Here is a 15063-nt window from a genome sequence, read left to right as displayed (position 1 = left end):
TATGCATCAAATATCTTAAACTAATACTTTGTTGAAGTACCTTTTGACTTTATGACAGCATTCAGTCTTTTTGGGTAGGAGTTTATTAGCATGGCGCATCTTGACTTGGCAGTCTTTGCCCACTCTTCCTTGCAAAAGACCCATCTTTTTGACCCACGACGAGAGTCAGTTTTCTCCCAGCCCTCCTCCGGCTTTTGATCCTCCTTCTTTCGCTTCTTTCATCACATTTGAAGCAGTAGTTTGGTGGAAAAACAGCTAATTTACAAAATTTCCCTCCTGACCTCAAACACAGTCCAAGCAGAGACGTGTTTAGTTAAATAGCCGTACTGCTATCTGTGAATATCACTGTTTTTAGCTGTGTCACAAGCTTTTGTCCATATTTATAGACAACAGTAGGTCATACAGAGTTCGAAAGCATTTAATTTAGTATATTTGACTTCACTTAAAGGGGAAAATTGCACTGATTTTTTAAAAAAAAGTTCTGCATAATTAACTGGTTAAAATGTACAGATAGTAATTCAGAGTGCTTTGATATGAAATGCTCCATTCTAGAGAATGATCACAGTGGTGGTAATAGGAACCAGACGTCTGAAGAGTTTAATGCCATTGAAAACTCCCTCAGGGGTGGACAATATGGAAGAAATATAGCATCACGATACTTCAGAACATTTTCACGATACTTGAAATTTTTTTTTAAGTTGTTAAGTTTTAAGATTTAATAAATTAAAGAAGAGAAAAAATAGAACCTGTAGTGCCGCTTATAAAATATTTGAATAATAATAATAATAACAACAATAATAATAGTAATAAATTATAACTACAAAGATTTTTATTCAGTATTATCCAAACTGCACTGTATTAAATCCAATTACTTAGGCTAATTAGACTCACTTTGTAATGAAAAGTGTTCTTCAAGAACTGACGATATCCACTGCATGCTCAGAAAAGCATATTGTACCATAAGTCATACGTTTTATCAATAGTTTTAAAGACGATTTTGGCCTAAAACTTAGTCATGGTGGAGAGACACATGACTTTGATACTGATTCACGCAATACTGTCTTTTTAATATGTTCTTTTAAACTGCAAACTGAAAGTGGGTGTAGTTTAAAGCAGATGTTAGTGTGAAATGACCACAACGAATTGCAGATTATTTAAGAAGCGGCAGCGTTAACATGTAGACAGAAGGTAATATGAAGAGCTAATCAACAGTGAAAATTTTCAAATAAGCATGCTTATTGGCTATAGATAGGTAGATGGACATATGGGTCGATAGATACATACAGTGGATATAGAAAGTCTACAGGTCCTCGTTAAAAAGCTAGTTTTCTGTCATGTAAAAATTCAGACCAAGATGAATCATTTCAGATTAATTTCCACCTTCACTGTGACCCATAATCTGTACAATTCTATTGAAAAACAAGCTGAAATATTTTAGGGTGTAAAAATAAAAATAAAGAACTAAAATAATGTGGTTGTATAAATATGCACAATCTTAAACTAATACTTTGTTGAAGTACCCTTTGACTTTATGACAGCATTCAGTCTTTTTGGGTAGGAGTTTATCAGCATGGCACATCTTGACTTGGCAGTCTTTGCCCACTCTTCCTTGCAAAAGCGCAACAAATCTGTCAGATTTGGGATTGGGATTCAGGTCTGGGCCATTCCAAAACTTTGATCTTCTTCTGGCGAAGCCATTCTGTTGTTGGTTTGGAGGTATGCTTTGGGTCAGTGTCGTGCTGAAAGGTGAAGTTCCTCTTCATCTTCAGCTTTTTAGCAGAGGCCTGAAGGTTTTGTGCCAAAATTGACTGTTCATAATTCCCTCCACCTTGACTAAAGCCCCAGTTCCAACAGCCCCAAAGCATAATGCTGCCTCCACCATGCTTCACTGTGGATATGGTGTTCTTTTGGTGATGCGCAGTGTTGGCTTTGCGCCAAACATACCTTTAGAAATTATGGCCAAAAAGTTGAGCCTTGGTCTCATCAGACCATGAGATGTTTTCCCACATACTGTTGGCAGATTTGATGTAGGTTTTAGCAAAACATAGCCGGGCTTGGATGTTTTTCCTTGTTAGAAAAGGCTTCCGTCTTGCCACCCGACCCCACAGCCCAGACATACGAAGAATACAGGAGATTGTTGTCACATGCACTCCTGCAGCTCCTTTAATGTTGCTGAAGGCCTCTTGGCAGCCTCCCGGACCAATTTTCTTCTTGTCTTTTCATCAATTTTTCAAGGCTGTCCGGTTCTTGGGCACTGTTGTGCCAAATTTAATCCACTTCTTGATGACCGTCTTCACTGTGTTTCATGGTATATCTAATGCCATGGAAATGTTTTTGTACTTCTGTCAGATCCCTTTGATGTGTTGAAAGCTCTTTGCTGTAAAATGCAACTAAGAAAATGTCAGGAAAATCCTACTAGAACAGTTTTATATGGAGTTAATCAGAATCACTTTAAATGATGGCAGCTGTGTACTGACTACTATTTAACAGGAGTTTAAACCACAACCACATCCCCAATTATAAGAGGGTGTTCACACTTGTGCAACCACATTATTTTAGCTTTGTTATTTTTATTTCCCCCTCTAAAACGATTTCAGTTTGTTTTCAGTGGAATTGTACAGATTATGGGTCATATTGAAAGTGGAAATAAATCTGAAATGATTCATCTTGGTCTTTTTTTTGCATGACAAATACCTGGCATTCTAACAGAGTTGCGTAGACTTTTTATATCCACTGTAGGTACGAAGATACATAGGTGGATAGAAGGAAATGCAGGTAGAGGAAATGTAGATAGAGAGATGGATAGATAGAGAGATAGATCACTTTATTAATCCCAGAGAGAAAGTTGTCTATTACAGCAGCACAAAGTACAGTAAAGAGCAAAACAAGAGCACAAATTTTGTTCCACACTATTATACAGATGCATAAAGTAGAAGAAGTAAAGATAAATAATTAAATATACTAAAACAATCCTAAAATATAACGTGCAGCACAAAAATAAATAAATAAAATCGCATAAGTATTATTCAGATGACAATGCAGTGGCGCATGTCACCTCCAGTGAATGAACCACGTGATTAAACACTGTAAACAATAACATGTTAATAGTTGTGCAGTATGCCCGGGTCTATAAACAAGTGTCAGTGCTATGTCCAAAACTGATGCCGAGACTGACGACTGACTGCTTGGCTGATTGACTACATTTGGGTTAAGATCAAAATCAAGTCAAATATGATTTTTTGCAAACCTCAGCCTAGAGAGGGCAAAATGTTTCAAGATGTCCAGAGGAAGAAGACAAGCCAGTCGGGAAAGCTTTGTTAGAATGACTGCACAGTCGTTCTAATCAACGGTTGGTTCAAAAATGTACACAGATTCTCAAATTGCATCATATCTGGTCACTCCAGCGTGAACGTAGCTCTGAAAGGGTTGACGTAATCAAGGCCATAAGAATAGTAGTGCGCAGCCTGAGGTGCAGACCCCCAGGGAGCCTTTAGCCTACTGCCCTTACTGAAGGGAAATCCCACTAAGAAAACCCCTACACCCGACTGAAACGTGTGTGAGGTGAAAAATTCTACTTTCATAGCTTAAATGAATAACTTGGCGACAAATAAAAGTCACAGACGTGCTGGTCTGTGCTGGTTTTTCTAGCAGGGAACATGTAAAAATTAAATAGTAAATAAAATGGCTGTATTTGTGTTGTAGACATGGCAACCCCTGGTTCCCATCACCACCATCAGTGTTGAAATCTTAGTAAGTTTCTCTAGAACAGTGTTTTTTTTTCTCACCAACCTGCTCTGAATTACTTTGTTTGCATCTTAGTGATTGAAGTATGCAGAGATACAGTGGGATAACGATAAAGTCCAGTTGTCCACCCCTGTATTGTTCTCAGTCGGTACAGTGATTGGTTCTTGCTGGCGCAGAAAACAGCACTCACGCACTGAAGCACACTGTGGCTGTAAGTAGGGTCCTGTGAGTGAAGAGCGTATTAAATGAAGAGAGAGAGCGTGAGAGCGCAGGAGGCTCGTTCAGTTTATCAAAGGTGCTGGAGGGGAATTTCTTGTCAGGTGGCTTTCCCACGATGATAACGCCGGAGTGACAGGCGCCTCTCAGCCAGCACAGGTGGAGGTGTAGAAAACATGAACTTACCAGTGTCCGATTTTAGCTTTTTTATTTTTGCACCGGAGCCACGAGGCTAATGTAGCTAACCTAATGGAATGTTTTAGACTAACAGCGTTAGCATTGTGCAAACTGCAGGTCTAAATCAGACTCAAAACCTGCCTCAGACTCTGTCAAGGTGTTGAGTCATCTCAAATAGACTTGTAATAAATATACAAATATTTAATAGATATACTTTTATTCCTACTCTTTCATAGTTGATATTAGTTTATGTCTAGTTTATGTGTGTGTGTATCTCTCTCTCTCTCTCTCTCTCTCTCTCTCTGGTAACTTTACAGGAGAAGAAAAACATACTTTACTTCTAATGTAAGTCAATGGAACCAGACGTTTTTCCAAGTAATTATTGCCCACACACAATTTACACACAATGTAAAGGGCAACAGGTATTTTCAAATTATGTCAAAAGCTGAAAAACGACAAAAATGGAGATATGAGGTTTTGTCCCGATAGCAGCGATGTATAAAACTGCCTGTTTTGAATTCACTGTTTTTGTGATGTCACAAAAACCAAGACATTTGCATCTGGGTATATGCAAATGTGTTGGTTTTTCAGTCTACAGTGGTATATAAGGGAGTGTTTTAGCCCGGACTGCTTTTTGAATGATGCACAATACAGGGCATCCAATGAGAACAGAGCTCATTTACATATATCGGTCAAGATAAAAAGGGGTTTGAAAATGAATATGTAAAAATGAGTTATGTATTTCTTTATTACATAGAATCACACAAATAATTAAACCTCAAGGGGGAAAAAATTACAGTGAAATTTGTGGGATATGTGCCCTTTAATGCTCTCCACCTCTCCTAGTGTCCTCCGCCCAGCTGGTCTTCCTTCTGTTCATGTTTCGTCTTTTTGGTGAGGAAGGGCAGCATTGCCTGGTGAAATCTCACACCGGAGTGGCAGTCATGCATGTTCACTGAAACATTAATTCCCCAGGTCACCCCGTCGGCCGCCAGGCGGTCACTCGCGGCCCTTTAATTATTTAAGGAATGTCAGTAATGTGAAATCAGCGATATTTAATTTACCACGCTGGCGTCGACGACGCCCCCCTGATTTATTATAGATGCTTCACATGTGAGCAGCTGAGCACTAAAATTGGGTCAGGAGTCGGTGTGTGGGAGTCTTATTTTAATTTTACTGCTCTTCTCCATCTTAGTCATTGTTTTGTGCCCATGTGAGATTATCCTTCACGTCCAGCTCCCGTCTGCAGCCCCGTCTGAGCCCCCGCTCTGCTCTGAATGGTCACTATAAAAGCTATTAAAGCCTCACAGTTTATAACAAATGTGTGGCTATAAATGTTCAGCGTGAACGTTTGGCATGTAGAGCAGACACAAGGCGGTGAAGCCCCCCAACACACACACACACACACACACACACACACACACCACACTTTCACCCATTTCTACCTCTCTCTATGTCTCGCTCCCTGTCTCTTTTTTCTATCTCTTTTCTTTCTTGCTCTCTCTTCCTCTTCTGTTCCTTCTTAACCAACTTTTTCTCTCATTTTTCTCTCTTCCTTCTTTTCTTTTCTCTCCTTCTTCTTTTGCTTTCTCTCTCTCTGTTGCAGTTTTTCACCCCATTTCCCCCCTTTCTCTCTCTCTCTCTCTCTCTCTCTCTCTCTCTCTCATTTTTCTTGTGTTTCTCTCTATTTCTCTCATGCTCTCTTTTTTTTTCTCTCTCTCTCTCTCTCTTTCTTGCTCTCTGTCTGTCTCCTCTCTCTTCTGTTCTAGGTTTCCCTCTCTCTCTTACTCTCTCATGCTCTCTTTCTTTCCCTCTCCTCTCTCTCTGTCTCACTTTCTGTCTTTTCTCTCACTCTCTCTCTCTCTCTCTCTCTCTCTCTCTCTCTCTCTCTCTTTCTGTCTAGCACTCACTTTCTTGCTCTCTGTCTGTCTCCTCCCGCTGTTCTGTTTTCAGTTTCTTTCTCTCTCATTTTTTTTCTTGTTTCTCTCTCTTTCTCTAATGCTCTCTTTCTTTCTTGCTCTCTCCTCTCTTTGTCTCACTTTCTGTCTTCTCTATCTCTCCCTCTCTCTCTCACTCTTTTTGTCCCTCTTTCTGTCTCCTCTCTCTGTTCTGTTCTCAGTTTCTTTCTCACTGTCTCTCATTTCTATTGCTTTACCTCTCTCTTCTCTCTCTGTCTTGCTCTCTGTCTACTCTCTCTCTCTTCTGTTCTCGATTTCTTGGTCTCTGTTAGCCTATCTCTCTCTCTCTCTCTCTCTCTCTCTCTCTCTCTCTCTCTCTGTCTCTCTCTTTGTTTTTCTCACTCTCTCTTTCTGTCTCGCTCTGTCTCTCTCTCCTGTTCCGGGTCTCTCTCTCTCTCTCTCTCTCTCTCTCTCTCTCTCTCTCTCTCTCTGGGGGCCCCAGCCGCAGGGCTTCCCACCAGCACGACCTTTGACCCCTGCGGCCATTAATCTCTCCGCTCCTGATCGGTCTGTCCCGAGGGGGAGATAAGCTACAGAACGGCATGATGGGACATCTGAGCCTGCGTCCAATCAGAATGAGCCTCAGAGCGGAGCTGGAGGCCCATTAGCCAACACTGGCCCATTAGCCTTTAGCTGCAGTGCCTCAGTCAGAACCACAGTGGGCAGATTCATTCCAGGGTTTTCTCAAACCTTCACAGTTGCTGTGTTTATAGTGGACGTTAGCAGGTCCTGCTCAGTACTGAGATTAGTGGACTATTGCAGCCCCGGGAAACGTCCACAGGTTTCTCTGCTCAGTGTGATGACTAAATATTTGACCTCTACTGTACTCGTCAGTATGCAGTGATTCTCTCACCCATTTGGATTTACAACAGAGACACCGACTTCTAGTTTCTCAGTTGATGATACACAATTTAAGCGCCATTAGATGTGAAAATGGGCTGATTCTGTTTCTGGCTGGTTCCAGTCGTGCACCTCTAGTGCACTGTGTTCCAGCAGAAAAAGCAAATATTGTGATATTATATTTTTGCCATATTATCCACTTCTATCATGCAGATTATATAGGGCAGCACAATAAATTGTATTCTTTGCATTATTTAGAAATATGTTTCCATGATAAAAACATCGCTGCAATGACAGAAATGATCAAACCATCACATCTACAGCGCCACAGTGAAGTAATTGGTATTGAGCAGTGGTGATAGGAAGCCGAGACCTGAGGAGTTTAATGGCTCTCAAAGCTCCCTCACAGAAAGTTATTACACAAAATGGTTATTAATACGCTGCCTGATGTCTGAGAGAGTTTCGATATTAGGTTTTGGTTTAAAACATATTTTTTTTAAATATATTCAGGGTGGAGAGGTGTGCAGGGCACTGCAAGGCAAAATAGTCTCGAAATCCCCAAAGAAAACTTCAGATTTAAAACAGTTTTTCCATCAACATCACATATAACTCAGCAGAGACGTGTAGGTTCGCTGGTCAGTTTGCATCATAAATAAAAAGGCTATATTTGTGTTGTAAACATGATGACCTCTGGTTCCTATCACCACTACTTTAAAGAAAACCCAGTGGTTACGTTTCTCTACACTTAATGATTTTACTTCAAACTGCTCTGAATGACTTTTACACCTCATTGATGGAATTATACAGATATTTTGGTGGAATTAAATATATATTTATTTGTATTTGTAGGAAAATAGATATAGTCCAACTGCAAACACTGACTGCTTTCAGACTGAAGCATCTCATGGAACTCGTTCACATTTTGCAGGTTGTAAATTCTCCACAGGGGGTGCCTTTAGCAGTCAAGTAGCTTTTGATGCTTCATAAGAGCAGAACTTCACCTCAGTGACACACTAGCTGTGTCCCAGTTCGGGGGCTGCGTCCATCAGAGGCTACATTTGAAGTCAGATTGCGGCACAACTAGGCTGTCCCGTTTCGAAGGCTCCTTTATATGCAGACAAGAAATGTATTCTTCTTTTTCATGGCAACGAAGGATCCAACGGGTGGATCCTCACCAGCCAACATATCCTGAGGTTCATTGCGTACCGGCGAGGATTCGAGAACATGGCGGCGTCAGCAGAGGAGCGAACGGCGGCTGAAGAGTTCTCTTTTAAATATCAGTATTGGGTTTAAACTGAGTCGAATAGCGAACGATACAAATGTTAAAAAAGCCAATGTGGTCTGAAGCAAAACGTACGCTAACGTTTCGTTTTATTTTAGGGAGCAAAGAGCCGACAGAGAGATTTATAAGACTGTGAGGCGATCTCCATCTGTAATAAATGAAAAAATAAAAAACTAAAATCTAATTTTCTTTAAAGAACTTTAAATGGACTTCACGGGAGCGGCGTTTCACAGCGGTGCTGTGACGCAAACAGGAAATCCGTCGTAGAGCAGACCCTCTCACTTCGGTTTAGCCTTCGAGGGTCTACGCGGCCTTCAAAGGATGCCGCCCCTGAATTCGGACACACCCGCTGTGTCCTTCTTCAGCCTCTCAGTACAAATAAAATGTGCTTGCAGTTCAGATTTAAGTAGCTGTGATAATTCTATTGTTCTGTTTTGCACAGTAGTGACCGGTGTTTATGTAATTTGGCAGTTTTTACTGTAATAACCAGCAGTTTTATCGCTGTATGTCCGTATCGTGCAGCCCTGCTTCATGGCAGCCCTGCTTCAAGGTGGCCACAGCGCTCAGTGTGGCGTGTGCTCAGAGTTCTTTGTCCATGCTGGTCTTTGTGTGTGTGTGTGTGTGTGTGTGTGTGTGTGTGTGTGTGTGTGTGGTGGGATGTGTGTGTGTGTGGGGTGGGATGTGTGTGCGTATGAAAACAGCTTCCTGCTGACCCGCACTTTAATTCACACGTCAATAACCCCCGGGCCTGACCTCTGACCCCTACGGCCGTGCTAATTGTTTGATGTGGGTTTGATGGGCAGAGCTGCATTAAAGAAGTGCCGGACTCGGCTCACGTTCGCGAACAGTGTGTTCTGGAAGTGATCAGATGTTGAAGTGACACACGCCACCCCTCCAAATTGCTCTGGTGATATGATGTCACTGGTACAGGCATAAGGGAGGGACAGTGGCTGTATATGATCCTCAGACAATAGGCTGGACAGCAGTGTCTATAGAGGGCTTTATAAAGGGGGGAATGTATAGAGAGACGTCTATAGACCTACACAAACACAGACTGGCTGGAACTGGAACGGCTGTTGTATGTGGTCATTCTGGCTGTAATGATGGTTAATTTTGACTGGTTTCCGGGAACCTTCGGATGTAGAACAAGGTTTCTTCTTGTTTCGCTGCGTAAAGTCTGATAATTAATTATTATACTAACCTTTTATAGATCATTAATCAAACGTTGAGATTAGACCAATGTCAATAGGACATTACTACAGAGAGATCTGACAGGCCCGTGTAGGGGTGGACTGTATGTCATTACAGCTGTATGCAAAATTGTGAACTCCCCTCATCAAATTACGTTTCGTTGAGTGAAAATAAGTAACACATCCTCTAAATATGGCATTTCTCTCCACGTTTTAGAACAACGAATCAAACAAATCGCTGCTGTCAAAGCAAAACCTCGTATCTCCAAAACGTAACTTTACAGGAAAAAGAAAAAACATACATTACTTTTAATGTAAGTCAATGGAACCAGACTTTTTTTAAAGTCATTTTGGGCCGTTTCTTTTGGTCCATGCTTCATAAAATGAACACACAATGTAAAGGACGACAGGCATTTTCAAATTTTGTCAAAAAGTGAAAAATGACAAACATGGAGATACAAGGTTTTGTTCTGACAGCAGCGATATCAAATTAAGCAGCAGAACATGAGAGGGAGTGTGTTACCGCGGAATAACATCACGGCTGTGATTGGGTCGCAGTAACACACAACCTCGAGTGTTCTGCTGCTTTTATACAACAGTTAAATAAATAAATAAACGGGCCGTTTTATAAATTTCAGCTACCAAAAATGGTAAAAAATGACAGCTGAAACAATTACAATACAGAAAAGCATGTCATTTGTCCAGGGGTGCCCAGACTTTTGCATATAACTGTACTTATTGTTGCTGTGATAAATAACATTTACAGTTCACTTTTCTGGGCATATTGTGGAAATTGTCAATACCTAAAGAACACTGACCACTTGGACATTTCATTACAAAGAGAGCTTAATTGATTGGACAGAATAATTGGATTGGGTTGTTTAATTGGATTTAGTGCAGCACGGTGTGCGAAACGAGTAAGTATTCTATTCACAGTTTAAAATGTGTCTCTACTGTATTTTTTTCCAACTGTTTCACAGTTTAACTTTTTAAACCCCAAGAAAACACACAATCTTGATCCTCGTCATACTGCGAAAATGTCTTAAAGTAGAGTGTTTCTAGCACGGCATTACTGAAGACTTCTCAGCAGTTTCACTCTTTTGGCCGAAAATTAAATGGTCATTTTTTTTTTTTTCTTTAGCGTTTTTTAATTATTGCCACCGTATGAAGAAAAACATACACCCCAAAAATGGTAACTTTACAGGAAAGGACAAAAATGTTCTTTACTTTTAATGAAAGTTGATGTGAATATATTTTATTCTAAGCCATTTTGGAGCATTTCTATTGGTCCATTAATCATGGAACTTTCTCACAAAAAAACAGCTGTCATGTTCAAATGATGTAGAGAAATAGAAATTGACAAAAATAGACTTTTTTCTTGTTGTTTTTGGACAGCAGCGAAATACAGAACCAGTGCTCCAAGCTGCTTAGATGAACAAAAACGAGAAGCTGTTTAGCCGGTCAGCACGCCTATGTGTTTTTAAATGGCCAGTTTGATAACTCTCTTGACAATGTGTGACTTTCTGTGTGGGGATTCACAAAAATCGTTATTGGATTTGATGCGATATGGTGGCGTTAAACAGAGTCATTCAGAGTGGTTTGATGTGAAGTGGTTCATTGTAGAGACTCATTTCTTTACAGTGGTGGTGATAGGAACCAGGGGTTGCCATGTGTACAACACAAATATAGCCATTTTATTTACTATCCAAAACCACCAGTGAACCTACACGTGTCTAAGTTTTTATGTGTGATGTTGATAATGGTACAATAGTCATAAATCTGAAAAAATTAAGTTTTCTTGGGACTGCATGTACCGTTCTGCCATGAATGGATCAAAAAAAATGGACTAAAATACATTTTAAGCCAAAACTTTATCACAAAACTATCATAAAACAATCTCGGAGATCAGGAAGCAGCATATCTCTAAACATATAATAACTTTCTGTGAGGGAGCTTTCAGAGGTGGACGTCTGGTTCCTATCACCACCACTGTGAACAGTTCTGACTCTGTAAGTTTCTCTATAACAGAGCATTTCACACCAAACCACTCTGAATGACTTTATTTACATCTCATTTAATTATGTGGAGTTTTTTAAAAATTGGTGGAGTTCCCCTTTAAGCTAGTTTAGGGACATTGTACTGGGGACTCAAGAACAGGAGTTGTTAAAGTATTGCTCCATTTCTGAGCTCTGTACAGAACATCGAACGGGCCAGCGGTGTCTATTAAAGTCTCTAGTAACAGTGGTGATTTAGGAGGATGAAGTTTGTGGACACCCTAAAAGTTTAAACTTACTGTCACAGTCACTCGTAAAAATGGTGACCTCTATCTCGGAGAGTGTTCACTCCGCTGTACGTACATGCGAGCATGTGGCCACATCTCCTTGTCTAATTAAAGCCAATCTGCCCAGAGATGTGGCCAAGTTAAGACGTCAGATCGAGGCTAATCTTCCTGGATGATCACGTTGCTGTTTGAGAGTCATTAATGGCTCTGGTGTCTGCTGGTCTGAGGGGGGGGATCGGTCTCAGCATTGCCACACAGTCTCGCTCCACGAGCCTTGAAGCCACAGAGAGGGGAGTGTGTGGATTTAGCATTAGCAATCCTTCAAATAATGCTCATTATAGCGGCCTCGCTGTGCCCCCCTGCGGTCTGCAGATTAGTGAACCTGCTCAATCCTCGTGTAATCCGGGGGTCCGTGGGGCCAAGGTGGGGGTGTCACACTTTTCCCCTAATCCAGTCTAAATTTCCTTTAATATTTTCAAATTTTCTAACCCACTGAGGGAATCTTTTACGGAACGCCCTCCTGAGGTAAAATTAGCGTAGCGCTATGAATGTCATCAGCAAGTTTCTATGTTCTTGTATCTCTCTATTAAATAAATCTTTAATAAATAAACTAATACATAAATAAATAGTCTGATTTGGATGCTGTGCTGTGGCTACTGTGATAGTTAGCAAGACTAGCCTAGCTAGCACATAGCAACTGAAGCGCTTAGCTGTACATATGTATTTACTGATGTTACAGTCATGGTGTAACTTTACGACGGATATATTCCTGATTTTTTTTTATTTAGTATGACTCTAACATTAAATATTTGGACTTAATTGTCTGTTAAAGTTCATAATGGGGCAAATATAGTCAAGACCTGAGAGGCTAGTTATCATGGCTAAGGCTAATGCTATTATCAACTCACAGGAACACTGAAAGGTCTTGATTTTTCAGTGAAAATCAAAAATCTATTTTTTATGTACCCCAGGTTTTAGTTTCTAAATGTAGCTATGAAGTGCAGGAGCTAAGAGGCTAAGCTTGCTAGCACTAGAAGTCAGTAGTCACCCAAATCTCTTCAGTAGATACATTCTCAGCCCTTCTCGCTACCCGTTCAAACCGCATCCAGGTCTTCATTAAGGTCATGCTGATGTGTCGATGTGATGTATGACTTATTCACAGTTATTATTTAGTAACTTATCTAATATTTTTTTCTTATTTAGCATTATTTAATATTGTGATGTCATCAGTACTGAAACACTGAACAACTGCATGTTTCATCACATATTTGACCTATTTAATCCTGTTTAACTGCATTTAGTGCAGCAGAGTTTGTGAAACATTGAACAAAAATGACTGTAATCATAGATTTTCATAATATTTTTAAATGTGGCACATCTGGTTCTGTTTATTTCGGTTCCAACTTTATCAAACCTCAGGAAAACTACGATACATATTGTGTATCATAAAAGTATTGTAATGTTGCGTTTTTGCCATATGCAAATGGTAAAAATGCAACATCATGATACTTTGAAATACAATATTATGAATATATTGTCATATGTATTACGAATATATTATTCAACCGGTAGTATGACAGCTAAAAATATAAGTAATCAATTGTAATTAATTGTGATTTACATTTGTAGAACACCTTAATGTTTTGTCTTCAGTTTACTAGCTAGCTTGATGAGGAGTGGGGGAGAGTTCTACCACCACGGCTGGTAAAAAAGTTTAAGGGTCAATTCTGAACTTTTTTTTGTGTCACGTTTTCACACACAGCGTTATTAATGGTTATATTTGAGAATCTTATGTATATATCTTGTGCTTTATTAAGTGCTTGAATGCAAATCCTATTGGTTCACTGGTGAGTATATATGGTGTAAGCAGACGGCACCTTTGGCTCCGCGCCCACAGAACCTCCACCCTGGCCCAACCCCTAACCCCTCCATAAGCTGTTGACAAGATTAATGCATCGTTATCAAAAGTCTCTTGGCTGCTGGTGCTTTTGTGTTTGCGAAAGGCCTGTTTTCCAGGTCAAGCCTGTTTGGCTAAAGTGGGCTAATGTTTTCTGCTCTTGGCCCACCTGTGCCTTTTGTAGCTTGTAGACGTCCTTACTGAAGCCCGAGTGATAGGAAAGTTTTGCTGCTACTAGCAATTCAAGTAGCTAGTATTTTGATAATATTAGCTTTATTTTTACTGTATATTTAACATTTTAATTTTATGCTCAAAAGTTTTAGTAGTTTATCGACTGATATTACTGTCAGTTCTGAATGGTCACACTTTTTAAACACACAGATGTTGCAGCACTGGGGGGCAGAGCCGCTCGTATTTCTCTGTTATTCTGCTTTCTGTTCCCACCTGAAGGTTTGGTTAGGTTAGATTTTGGATCAGCGTTAGGTTTGGATACACTTTATGTGGGTTTATTCAGATTCACAGGTTCAGCTTGTGTTACTGGTTTATAACTAAAGAAGATTCGGCTCTTATTGGGTTCCGGCTGTCTAAGGTTTCGTCCCATTATCGGGAGATGTGAATTCCTGAGACCAAAAAAGTTGACAGTTGTTGCTCTGTTATCAAAATGACCAACATTAGCTAGTTGATATATCGGTCGGGCCCTAGTCCTAACTCTGGTCTCGAAGCTCGCTTGTAGGAACTTGTTGAGACCACCGCTGGTTCCAAAACGCACTTCGGCATATTCTTCATAACTTTAATATTTCATAAGCTACATTCTAAAGGTGGGGGTCGTATGAGAGCTGTAACTGTCTTCTTTCCAGTCAAATAGATGGGTGATATAATTTTAAATCCTTATAATAAAAACTGAACTCACAATTTTTTTTTTCTACTGAAAGTCGACCCATTTTTCCACAAATCTGGGCTATAAACTATAAACAGATGGCGTCTCTTCAGTGATCTGCTCTGTGAAAATTATTTTTATAAAATAATTACAAAGAGCATCTAAGATTTTCAGTTTTCAGCAGTAAATTGTAAGCATATAGCGATATGTGTGATCATAAAACACGTTCTGTTAATTTGAGGGGAGCTTTTAAAAAAATTAATAAATAAAATAAAAATTTACATTTATTTCATGCAGTTACTGAATAATTTGTCTTACAAATCGGTCATGTAAATTCAGGTGGAAAAACCAAAATATACCCTGGTCAATAAGAGGTTAATTGAATTTGTGGGTGTTTCTGAGAGATATTTTTGTATGCATACAATATGTCAGTTAACAAAATAATTAAATAATGTAGGTGCTATTTTATTAGTGCATGGAAATAAATACAAATAAGCTGAAATATGTTGACTAAGCACTTCAATGGATTGATTTTGCAAAAATTTACGGTCTGAGACTGTTTCACTCATTAATACATGAGACTGATTCTGTTTTCGATGAT

General features: G+C 39.7%; 1 protein-coding gene across 1 annotated transcript in view; it reads left to right on the top strand.

Annotated features, from left to right (window-relative positions):
- Positions 1 to 15063, top strand: part of LOC118818109 (AT-rich interactive domain-containing protein 3B-like) — a 90469-nt gene that overhangs the window by 60431 nt on the left and 14975 nt on the right. The window lies entirely within an intron of this gene.

This window comes from Colossoma macropomum, unplaced genomic scaffold (genome assembly GCF_904425465.1).
Source record: "Colossoma macropomum unplaced genomic scaffold, Colossoma_macropomum, whole genome shotgun sequence".
Classification (NCBI taxonomy): domain Eukaryota; kingdom Metazoa; phylum Chordata; class Actinopteri; order Characiformes; family Serrasalmidae; genus Colossoma; species Colossoma macropomum.
Note: the sequence above shows the minus strand (reverse complement) of the source record. Positions and strands in the feature narration are given on the sequence as shown.